This window comes from Lycium barbarum, chromosome 8 (assembly GCF_019175385.1).
Source record: "Lycium barbarum isolate Lr01 chromosome 8, ASM1917538v2, whole genome shotgun sequence".
NCBI lineage: Eukaryota > Viridiplantae > Streptophyta > Magnoliopsida > Solanales > Solanaceae > Lycium > Lycium barbarum.
In genome coordinates, this window is record NC_083344.1 from 6,599,102 (window position 1) to 6,609,148 (window position 10,047).

The 10,047-nt window shown below is 37.5% G+C and overlaps 1 long non-coding RNA gene across 1 annotated transcript; it reads left to right on the forward strand.

Moving 5' to 3' along the window:
- The first annotated feature begins 600 nt into the window (after nt 1-600).
- Nucleotides 601-4,881, forward strand: LOC132605822 (uncharacterized). Its single transcript, XR_009569467.1, has 2 exons — nt 601-1,442; nt 4,663-4,881. It is a non-coding gene; the product is annotated as an uncharacterized LOC132605822 (long non-coding RNA).
- Nucleotides 4,882-10,047: the final 5,166 nt, after the last annotated feature.

Consider the following 10,047-nt stretch of genomic DNA (forward strand, 5'->3'; position numbering starts at 1 on the left):
TACAAAGGGCAATCGATGTAAATCCGGCTAGTTGGATGCATTTTTCGCACCAATAAGTTGGTGATGTAAATCCAGTAATTGGTTGCAGTCTTTGCTACAAAGGTCAAGCAATGTAAATCCAGCCAGTTAGGTGTAGTTTTTGCTCTAGTGAGTCAGGCGATATAAATCTGGTCAATTGGTTGCAGTTGTCGCTACAAAGTCAAACGATGTAAATCTGGCCAGTTGGGTGCAGTTTTCTCTCCAGTGAGTCAGGCGATGTAAATCTAGTCACTTGGTTGCAGTATTCGCTACAAAGGTCAAGCGATGTAAATCCGACCAGTTGGGTGCAGTTTTCGCTCCAATGAGTCAGACGTTGTAAATCCGATCAATTGGTTGCAGTTGTCGCTACAAAGGTCAAGCAATGTAAATGTTGACACCCAATTTTGTCCCTCCTTTATTCCAATTTATCTCCTTAGGCTTCTAAATTTATGAACGAGCTAAATACTTTATTTTCACTATTATTTTTTATTGCTACTACTATTAATATCGTTATCCCTCTTATTGCTTATATCTTCACTGTTTTACTATCAATGGTTTGTCATCATGTCATTTTAGGATTTGTATCCGTTAAATTAATTATAAGTCAATATTTTATTAAATCCTTATTTTCTACTAATTGTCATCATAATATATATACAAGTTAATCACTTAGAAGTTGTAGAAGTTAATTACCAAAAAGCCCAAAAGGAATTAATTAGAAGAAGAAAATACCCAACAATTTCAGCTATTTGAAGCCCATTCTTATGAGCCCAATTCGTGACCAGTCCATATTTTTTAACAGACCAGCCCACATCCTTTAATGACTTAACCCGGCCCACTATAATCCCTAAATCCCTCATCACAAAAAAAAAAAAAAAAAAAAAACACACGCGGCCGCACACTCTCATCTCTCTCATCCCTTTCCTCTTCCAAACAAGAAACCATTTTTCTTAGCCATGGCAGATTTTTGCCTTGCCACTTTTATATAAGTTTCTCCTCTCTCATCTTCAACGATTTGGTCAACGTAAATGGCCAAAAACACTTCTGAAGTTTTCAGAAAAAGAAAGCAATTTCAGAGATTCGATTTTGATTTTCAAATAGCTAATTCGTGTAGAAATCCCGCCCAAATTGAAACCCTAGGTTTTTGATTTACACCTATAAATATCACTCTAATTCCTCAGCCGAATGGAGGTTTTTTTGGGGGGGAATAGCTTGAACCACCCAGAAATCCTTAGCGTTTTTTTTTACAATTTCCCATTTTTGGACTACCTCTCTAAACCTTAAGATTGTTTAAACGTTTCATTTTGTCTTGGTGGACTTTGGCCGTGACAGAGATTCTCGAGCTCATTTGTGTCGAGTTCCGATGTGTTCCTAACGAGAGTAAATTCGAGGCGTCGACGTCCCGCTCCCTGCACTCACAAGAGGTAATTCTATTTCTCTATCCTCTTTTTAGTTCTCTTCCCTTTAATCATTTCAATTCGATTGTACTTATCTAGTATTAATTTGGTTTGATATTGTGAGATTGTTTTTAGCTTTACTTTGGCTCTGGTGTAGTCTATTTATAATATTTTAGCATTCGTTGGGTTGTTTAGATGGCTAAGCTTAATTGGAGTCGTTCATGTATGACCCTCGATTGTTAGTTACTTATGAAAAGATTATTATGCTGCCCTCTTTTTAAATTTTTAGAATAGGCTTAAAGTGGTAGTGATGGATTAAATTAGTTTGTAAAAGATATTATCTGCCCTATTTTTGTCACTTGTTTATGAAGCTAGAAAATATGCCAAGTGTTTTAGCTTAGTTCATTATTTGGGGAAAAAGGTCAATCTATGCCCTGTTGAGTTTTTGTTTGTTTTTTTTTTTCAAAAAAAAAAAAAAACTTTATCATCTCAAAGCTGCAAAATTGTATTTGTCATAAAAAGGGTTCTGTTCTTGTTATGTGGGATTAGATAGGAGTTGGTTTGTTTACTGTTTAGCGTAAGAACTGATTTAGGAAATAAAGTCGCAGCTTTGCTGCCTAAATATCCTTAATGACAGATTTTTGTTTCAACTTAATTAAGTGCTTGTTAAAAGAATAGAAGGTTCAGAGAATCATGTGTGGTCAATGCTTTGGAGGTGATAAATGATTTGAATAGACTCTTCCAAGCCGCTGATTTCTAAAAACTGAGCTCTTTTTCTTACTTGAACCTGTTGTATGCTTTGTTGTCTTCCCCAGAAAGATCTGTTTAAAGTTTTAGTACCTTTTTTTCTTATTATTTGAAATAGGGAGGAATCTGTTTTGATCAATTATTCTTGGTTTAGGGTGTTGTTTGGACCCTTAGCTTGTTTCAATTTAGTTAACTCTGAAAAGAAAGTCATTTTTGCAAGAAGCTCAGGTTTTGTTGGTAGATGGCTTAAAAGCAAAACTTGTTTGAATATAGACGAGGAGATTATGTCCTGCTTTTGTTTTGAATTAATTTGAAGAGATTAATGTGATTATAGTTTAAATGTCCTAAAATAGGAATGACAATATTGTGTAGAATACTTATGGGAAAAGATTTGGTATTATAGGCCTTTACTTGTATTCTAGCCACATCTCAGTTTATAATGACCAAAGCATGTCTCCAAACTTTGAGCTTGTGATGAGTTCAACTGGACATATCCTTTTTTTAAAACAACTAAGATGTTGTCACTTTCAAAACCTTGGGACTTGTCTTTTTACCATAGCTTGAAGCATGCATAGTTGTTTAATGATTTGTGTCTAGTTTCCTGTTGCTATTATTTGTTGGCCGTAAATCTCGTCTGAAACTTTTGGCCATAATATGAACTGTGATGATAGAATTTAATTTTTGAACTTGAATTTTGTTAGTTAACCATTTTCAAGATTTAACTAAATATGATAATAAATGGAGGAGGTACCTCATTTGTTCTTATCTTGTTAAGACCTTCTTTGTTTAAGACACTCACTCTTCACCCCTCTTTCTTTGCATGAACTGGGAATTTCGAATCCCAAACATCCTCGAGTTTCTTCGACAACCTAGCTGCTACATTCATGAGATAATGTTGCTTGTCGCTGCTGTTTCTCTGTGATGAACTGCCATATATCTTAGGCAAACAGTTGATGCATGTAAGGCTTAAGCCTGTACAGAACATTGCAGCTCTACCCTGCCGAATGAACTGCTTGCCATAAGCTGCTGTAACGCCTCTGTTTTCTTCCCTGTTCGAGCTGTACAGAAGGCATCGAAACTCGGCAAAATGTTCCATTAATTTGTTTCGTTGTGTTGGTTTATTTGTCTCTATCTGCTTGTGTGATATTTGGTGAATAACGAGACTAACAATTGGTTTTATTTGGTCGCGCTATTTTTTTTTACTCATTTTTTTTTTTAAAGGTCACTCATTAGAGTTCAAAATATTTTCAGTTTAAGGAATGGTTTGGCGGGTTGTGTTTATTAGATAATTCTTTTTTTTTAGGCAAGAGAAACTAAATTGAAGAAGAATCGCATCTCCTCAACTCTCGATGCATATCAAATTTTCAAATGAACTAGTTACCTAGAGTCTTTTCCTGATTTTGGGTCTTAATGGGAAATATGCTGAACTCCACTCTATTTTCAAAAAAAAAAAAAAAAAAAAAAGAAAGAAAGAAAAAAAAAATTCAAATACAATATTATTTTCCACATCAAACAACTTTTTTTTTATAGTTAAAATCGACTACTTTATATGCTAATACTAATATTTCATAAGTCTTTTTTTTCTAAAACAAAATAATAATAATTGTTTAAGTCCGGTCGGTTAACCATTGTTAATGGATTCTAAAGGATGCCTAATACCTTCCCTTTAGATTAATTGAACCCTTACATAGAATCTTAAGTTAGTAGACCTTAAAACGGAGTTAACTTTAGAAATAACTTTAATGAACTTTAGGTGTTCTAATTCACCATAAATAATTAGGTGGCGACTCCCTAACTTTAATTAGCCCCGGAATTACCGAAATGTTGTAAACCATTTTGACTTCGGTTAAAATGGGGTATAACAACTTGGCGACTCTGCTGGGGAACTCACTAAGGTTCTAACCATAATGGACTTAGTTTGAATAGGCTTTGTGTGCTTATTGTAATTACTTTATTTGTTGTTAACCGTTTTTACATGCTATTAATTGTTTGTTTGCTATAAACTATTTACGTGTTACTGTTTTGATATAAACTATCATCCCGTATCACTTTTCTCCATATCTGGAAATTCACACTGTCACACGTATACGCGAGGTGTGTTTTGCGCACCCGCAAATTTCTTTCAAAATCCTAAATTTTAGGAGAGTTGGCATATGCGCGGGGTGTCCGGATTTTCCGTGTAATCGCGTAGCCTTCTCACTCGAGTTGTCCGCTCGGGAACCTTGCGTCTAGTGAACCTGCTCTTAGTCAACCTAGGGTAGAGCTAAACCAACACCCTTTATTAGGAGCATACATTTCATGACCTTGGAGGTTTAATACCCTTGGTGTATTAAGCCCATTAGATGACTTTACCCAAACGTCCAAGTGGATCCACGACCCCAAGTAACACTAATCATACTTTATGTGCATGTTTGAAGGATAATTGTGCCTAAATATTGATTTATTTGCTCTAACTAATTAAACTTTAGAAGGGAGGGAATGACTAACGTTTCTATGACAGGTATGGATCTTACATTGGAGTATATCTGTGATCAACAATTGACGAGAACCAAGGACATCGCAAAATGGAGCTAGAATTTTAGACATAAGAAATTGTATTTACCTCACTTAGATTAGGAAATATTTTATATGTAATAAATACTGCATTACTTTTGTACTTTATTTTGGGAAATAGAATTTGTTTAATTAGCCAAAAGCAATGGGATGACGTATTGTGGCACATTTTACCCTTCAAACGAACGTTAGGCCTACCTCTGGCACAAACAGGTCACATGCATATTAGGACATGTTATTGTTATTTGATATACTTGTTTACATTTTTCTTGACAACTTATTTGCTTTATTTTGATGAATTATTTGCTACATGACTTATTCGACTCTACATGATCATGACTTCACTTAGATATTTTAATATGAGACTAATGTCATTTGCATTTTATGTTTCTTCTTTTTTATTTTTATTCCCAAAAGAGTTGATTCGCGTTGACATTCGAGCTGGCCGACCATCCTTACCTCACAAGGTCAAAGACGTCATCATTACCTTGACATAGTTGGGTTGTTCAAAGAAGGAAAACTAGTATGTCTGATCCAACCGCATCTATTTCAACTGGTTTGGAAAACATCGTGATCTCTAGTGATCCTCCCGAGACTTCCGAACATAGAACTACTATTCAACATGATGAACATATCGCCCGCTTGACCCAAGAGATTGAGGACCTACGTGGAGAACTGAATCGGGTTAGGGACTTGACCAATTTGTCCGTCACACTCCAAAGTCCACCTCCTGAACCTAGAAATGTCGCACCAAACCCACCTCGTTTTCTATCACTTGAATCTCCAGTTCCTGAACATTTTCCTCCACGAAATAATGCACCTACCAACAACAACTTTCCTCCAATCACCCTCGCAAATCCACCAAATCCATCGTCCGTCTATACTCCTCCACAAAGTCAGCCACCCACCTACACTACCTATGCTACTCCTAATCCACCACCCGTCAACCCACCAAGTCAATCGCTAGTTCACACTCCTTATGTTCCTTTATCCACCAACACTAATCCACCACCTGCAACTACTCCTCTAAACCCACCAAATCAACTACCTATGAATACCACTTATAACACGCCACCTCCAGTCCAAAACACTCCCACCGTCCAAACTTATCCAACCCAGCATATACAAGGGGCACATTTTGTCACTCCTAATGCGCAATATGTTCCTCCGGTATATGCAGCGGAAACACAAGCCTTTACCAACCCAGTAACGGTCAGGTTCCAACCCGAGGTGGATCAATATGAGGAAATGGAAAAGGATGCAAAAGCAAGGGCGGATGATATATTATTAAAAAAGATCCACAGTCTCAAAGAAGCAATGAGAAACCTTCAAGTTGCTAGGGGAAGCAAGAGTGTAGAATATGAAGATCTGTGTGTTCAGCCTGACGTTGATTTGCCCGTAGGCTACAAATCGCCGAAATTTGATACATTTAATGGAACAGGAGACCCTCATACACACTTAAGAGCTTATTGTGACAAACTGGTTGGAGTAGGTAGAGATCAAAATATAAGGATGAAGCTATTCATAAGAAGCTTATCTGGTGAGGCTCTTACTTGGTATACGCAACAAGATATCCGTAAATGGCGTGGTTGGAGTGATATGGCACAAGACTTCATGGACCGATTCAGTTTCAACACCGATACCACACCAGATAGAGTCTACATGACCAAGGTAACTAAGAAGTCAACTGAGTCGTTCCGTGAGTATGAATTACGTTGGAGGTCAGAAGCAGCCAGGGTTCAACCCCTGATGAGTGATAGAGAAATGACTGCTACCTTCATTGAATGCCAAGCTGGCATATACTATGAGAAAATGACAGGCATGATGGGACAAAAATTCACAGAAGTTGTCAGAATGGGAGAAGCCTTAGAAGAAGGAATCAAATCGGGAAAAATTCAGGATCTTACTGCTTTGCAAGCTGTAAGCAAAGCTATTCAATCTGGTTCTATCAGCGGGACCAAAAAGAAGAAAGAAGAGGTAGCTGCAGTCATGAATATCCAAGGACGTAAGCCGAGCCAAGCCATTACATACCTTAACCATCCACAGCAACCTTTCTACCCTTACCAATATATTGAACCTTACCAAGCTCCACTAACTCCTTACCCTGTCTACAACGCCCAAGCAAACTACTACTAACCCGAGCACCTCCCTATCAAAACCCACGTCCATATCAATCCGTTCAAGATCCAACTTACCAAAATCGACCACATGCTACAACTAAAGACCGTTCAAACCCTGAAATCAAAAGTAATTGTAATTACACTCGATTCGCTGAACCCTTGGCTCAATTATTTGAAAGACTGAAAGCAGCAGGCGTGATACAACCAATTGAAGGGAAAATTCCCGATCCTATTCCAAGATGGTTTGATGGTTCCAAGCGTTGTGCATATCATTTTGGAGTTGCTGGGCACGACACTGAGGATTGCTATGGTCTTAAAAACAAAATCGAAGCCTTGATTAAGGAAGGAGTGATCCAACTTACTGGAGCTCGGCCCAATGTGGACAACAACCCTTTACTTACTCACGAAAATGCCTACGTGAACATGATAACTGTTGAGGAAGATAGGGATTTGAAAGGAGACATTATGCCAATTGGAAAGATGGAAAAGGGCATGTCATCAACTTTTGTTGCTCCCGTGGGAATAGTCCAAAGACAAGCACCAATGATGATTACTTCTACAACTACTCGCAACACCGAGACACCGACCATCTGGGGTGCCGAACCAGGAGAGACTTTGAAGGATTGGAATCTTACTCCATCCTTGGTTCGCCGGGAGTCTTGGTAGATTGGACATGTAGTGAACTTTTGAAATAGCACGATTTTAAAAATTGAGGCCTGAATCGTGCCCAAAACTTTTGTTGCTTTGCCTCATCTTTTGGAAGCTTAATTGCAAAATCTATGAATGCATTTATGATTTTCCTTAATTGTCTATTATTTGTTATTTTCTATTTTATTTTGTATATAAATTATCAAATCTTCCAATTTTATGATTGTAACATATAACGAAACGAATGAATAAGTTTATGTGCTGAACACGATTATGAAGAACCGGAAGACAATATATATCTCGAGAGAGTAACAAAGAAATTAGAGGATAAGACAAGATTCCACTTGGAAGAAAATGAAATAGCTGATAGATAGTGACACGAGCATGAAGGCTATCAAGTCAAGAAGAAATCAAAGGACAACATTAGATTAGATTGCCTAGTTTGCAACCTTTCCTTTAATGTAATGACGAACTACTCTGACCTGATTCCCGTGGTGGGATACGTAGGAAATCCACATCGGGTTCGGTCCCTTTATTAGGAAATTTCAAACCATTTTTATGTACCCTACGAACTACGTTCTGACCTGATTCCTTTGGCGGGATATGTAGGCAACCTATATAAGTTTCGGTCGCACCACAACATAAGTTTAGTGTACCCTCCCGAAGTCAAAACTGGGGCATATTTTGAAAAGATGTAGACAAGAGAATGGTTGGACATCGACAAGATTAAGGTTACCAGACATGAAGTATTATAGACAAATGACTTTCAATTGTTTTAGAAGTGTCACAATCTAAAATTGGCAGAAATATTTACAACTTATATACCTATATTTACATATATATCTTTCATCATATATAAGCCAAATGACTATACTCTTATCATCCACTTTACCTACTTTAACTACTTTACCCTGAACTTTACAGGAATATTCATCAAGTCTTCGAAGACAACCAGAGATATCATATGGCTATACAGCCTCATCTGCATAAGCCAAACGGCTATACACTTACTTTACTCTCTACTTTATCAATTACTTTATCATTCACTTTACCTACTTTAACGACTTTACCTTAAATTCCACAGACATCATTTATCATCGAGTCCCGGAATACAGTCGGAGGCCTTATTATTATCACTAAAGTCTCCGAATACAACCTGAGATATTATTACATCTTCGGCATAAACATCACACATTCATTCAAGTCCCTGAAGATAACCAGAGACAACATTTGGTCACACGGCCTCATTATAAGCCACACGATTTCATCCTCATTCTCACGCTCATATTTATTATCATTTCACACTCTTTATAAGTTTTACATTTTCAACTTTACCCCAGACTTTGTTAATGATTTTGACATGAATTTCAGTTTTGACAGAAAATACAATCCACATACAGAGACACAACACAACGTGGAACTTTATCAAATACAATATTATTTTCCACATCAAACAACTTTTTTTTATAGTTAAAATCGACTACTTTATATGCTAATACTAATATTTCATAAGTCTTTTTTTTTTGTAAAAAATAAAATAATAATAATTGTTTAAGTCCGGTCGGTTAACCATTGTTAATGGATTCTAAAGGATGCCTAATACCTTCCCTTTAGATTAATTGAACCCTTACCTAGAATCTTAAGTTAGTAGACCTTAAAACGGAGTTAACTTTAGAAATAACTTTAATGAACTTTAGGTGTCCTAATTCACCATAAATAATTAGGTGGCGACTCCCTAACTTTAATTAGCCCCGGAATTACCGAAATGTTGTAAACCATTTTGACTTCGGTTAAAATGGGGTATAACAGTAAATCCGGCCAATTGGGTACAGTTTTCGCTCTAGTGAGTTAGGCGATGTAAATCTCGATCAATTGATTGCAGTCTTCACTACAAAAGTCAAGCGATGTAAATCTGGCCAGTCGGGTGCATTTTTCGCGCTCCAGTGAGTCAAGCGATGTAAATCCGGCAAGTCGGCTGCAGTTTTTGCTACAAGAGTTAGGCGATGTAAATCCGGTCAATTGGTTGCAGTTTTCGCTATAAAGGTCAAGCGATGTAAACCCGACCAGCTGGGTGTAGTTTTTGCTCTAGTGAGTCAGGCGATGTAAATCCGGTCAATTGGTTGCAGTTTTCGCTACAAAGGTCAAGTGATGTAAATTCGGCTAGTTGGGTGCAGTTTTCGCTCCAGTGAGTCAAGCGATGTAAATCCGGCCAGTCGGCTTCAGTTTTCGCTACAAGAGTCAGGTGATGTAAATCTGGCCAGTTGGTTGCAATGTTCGCTCAAGATTCAAAGCGATGTAAATCCGGCCAGCTTGGTTGCAGTTTTCGCCCCAGTATATCCAAGCGGTGTAAATCCGATTAGTCGGCCGCAGTATTCGCTCCAAAAGGTCAAAACGATGTAAATCCATACATATGACCGCAGTATTTATTTTAAAATCAATCACAATGTTGCCCAGCAGACGAAAGCAGATTCGCAGCCACCAAACAAGAAGCAGGCTGATTCAATCAGATCCAAATGGAACTTTTTCTTACGTAGCCGGTCGAGATAGGGTGCCATGAGAGTCAA